Raw genomic sequence first — 2932 nt, 5'->3', positions numbered from 1 at the left:
TATGCTGTATTCCACAGATCATTACTGTGATTCATGTGGTACTGCACTATGATGATCTTATGATGTCTGTCAGTAACTGATGGCGTACATGTCAATATCAAATGTACCTTCACACAAAACACTTCTTTTAAGACAACCCCTTTTACAGTAGCAACAGTCTACATATATACCTGCAATACCTCATTACCTAGAGGAAAACATTTTCTGTACTTACTTTTCTCACTTGCTTAGAGAAAAACAGCCCTTGTACTCACTTTCCTCACTTATCTAGAGGAAACTATTTTTTTATTCAGGCATGTCCAAGGGTCAGCTCCCAGTGTTCTCTCCTGTCTAGCTGATAAATCTGGGCATCTTGAGACAATGTAGAAATTGCCTCATGTACACAGACAACCCTCTCCTCCTACCACCCAACACTACAGCCTGTGAGAGATGCACTTATCTAGCCAAACTGGAGGTAAAGCTCTCTCCAACCAAGAATGAACTTGACAGTCATGAGGAGAAGGTAAACATTTGCACCACACCACACTCATCACAGTCTCACTAAATCTACACCACCAAAATCCACACATAGTAACACAAAAACATTTGCGGAGGCTCTCAATAATAATCACTCTAAGCAACAGAGACCTCCAAGGCAGAAACACAAGCAACCTCCATCCCCCAACGCAACCCAAATGACACATAGCCCACAGACTCAGTGTGCCACTCAACCACAGCCAATAAGGCAAAACAACGTACCCAACACACTAGTCATAGGTGACTCTATAGTCAGGCACACTGATGTCCCACTCACCAGGCTAAACAAGGAGAAGGTTACTGTCAACTGCCTGTCGGGTGCCGGGATCCACCACATAACCCACGCACTCAAGTCACTCCAGAACAAGTACAAATATGACGCTGTCATTGTCCATGTTGGTGTGAATGACCTGAGACATACCTCCCTGGACTACATGAAAAGAGACATGGAAGAGCTCTCCGATCTTGTAGCCCAATCAGGTATGACGCTATCCCTGAGTAGCAATCTGCCATCACCCAGAATGATACCACAGTACAAGGACAAAATGATTGACTTCAACAATTGGCTAAGCTTCTGGTGTCATTCTAAGGGGATCCAGTATCTGTCTGCTTGGAATGACATGGTCAACAGACCACGATGCTTTGCCACAGATGGCCTGCACCTGTCGCCCCTGGGATTCTGGATACTGGCTAAGGGTCTTGCTGCCCTATAGTGCCTTTTTTTAGGCAAGGTTCAAATAAATACACCACCATAACAGGCACAGGCAAGCAAAAACTGAGGGTAATGCTACTCAATGCTAGAAGTCTAAATCCCAAAATGCACTCACTCGAGGCACTCCTTAAAATGGAGAACATCAATATCTGTGCAGTGACTGAGACCTGGTTCAAGGCTCCAGAGAGCACCCCTGCACTACCAGACTATAACTCATACCGCACGTTTCGGCCATGTAACCTGGACCAAACACCAAAGGTGGAGGTGTGTCCATATTCATTAAGGATATCCACACCTCCAAGCTAGTTGCTCAGCACAATGCATCCGGGGTTATCCAAGTGCAACTAACTCTGGGCAAAACTGCAATCCAAATTGTAGCTTGCTACTGATCCCCTACCATGCCCCAGAATTCCCACTCCTCTTTTCTTGATGTACTGGAAAATATTAGGATTCAACCAAACACCCTAATAATGGGCAATTTCAACTACCCCACCATTAACTGGGAAAACTACTCATGTACCAACTCCTTAGCTCAACGCTTTCTGGAATTCATAAACTCCAGTGCCCTGGATCAACTTATCCACAACCCCACCAGGGGCAACAATATCCTAGACCTAGTCATTACCAGCATGAGTGACTGGTGTTTCACACCTGAAGTCAACTCCTCATTGGTCCGATCCGACCATAAGCTAATCACCCTTGGTATCCACATCCTGCCCCCACCCCCCATTAAGGAAACCACAGTAAAAAAAAACTCTCCAAAGCCAACTTCATGCTTCTTAAGACAGAAATGGTGAACTTCATGACACCCATGCAGATGGACAATACAGTTACAACTGCTGAATCCTACACAAATGCACTCTCTAAGCAGTTACACAACTGCATGGATCGTGCTATCCCAAACAGAAAAAGACGCTAGCCTCCAAAAAAAGGAAGCCAATCTGGTGGTCCCCTGCCATAAACAAACTGTACAACAGAAGAAGAAACTGTTGCAAAAGAGAGTAAAATCCCATGAGTGGAGGAGCTCCCTGGTTAGCCTCAATAAGAAGCTGATATCCCTTATAAGATCCTCCAAAGCTAGCTACAAAAACAAAATTGCCACTAATTCCAAGGACAACAACAAAGCATTCTATAGTTATGTCAAGAATCTCGATGGCAACACCCAGATCTTCTCTGAGTTACAGCACAAAGGCACGAATATTACAGAACCAACTGATATTGCCAACATCCTGGCAGATAGGTTCAGTGCTAAGTTTACCCCCCTCTCATCCCCTAAAGGGCCCATATCTATACAGGAAGAATGCAGAGTCCCTGTAATCACAACTACGCAGGTAAAAGTTGCACTCTCTAAAGCCAAAAACACAGCATCCATGGGACCAGACAAATTCCCAGGCTGCGTTTTACACGAACTTCAGAATGAATTGGCTCCCCACTTAAGCACCATGTTCAATAATAGCCTCGCATCAGGCTTTGTGCCCACTGAATGGCATACAGCAACAATTAACCCACTCCACAAAGGGGGAGCCACCACTGATCCCAGGAACTATTGACCTATTAGGCTGATGAGCCTGGTCTGAAAGGCCATGGAATGTATCATCATGGAACTAATAAATAAAGACAGTGGTAACCTCCAAACTCTGGATCACAGCCAGTTCGGGTTTGTGAAAGGCAGAACATGCCTTCTGAACCTTATTGACTTCTTCG

This window comes from Protopterus annectens, chromosome 10.part0 (genome assembly GCF_019279795.1).
Source record: "Protopterus annectens isolate FY-2018-M chromosome 10.part0, PAN1.0, whole genome shotgun sequence".
Classification (NCBI taxonomy): domain Eukaryota; kingdom Metazoa; phylum Chordata; order Ceratodontiformes; family Protopteridae; genus Protopterus; species Protopterus annectens.
The sequence above is the reverse complement of the archived record's forward strand: the minus strand, read 5'-3'. Positions refer to the sequence as shown.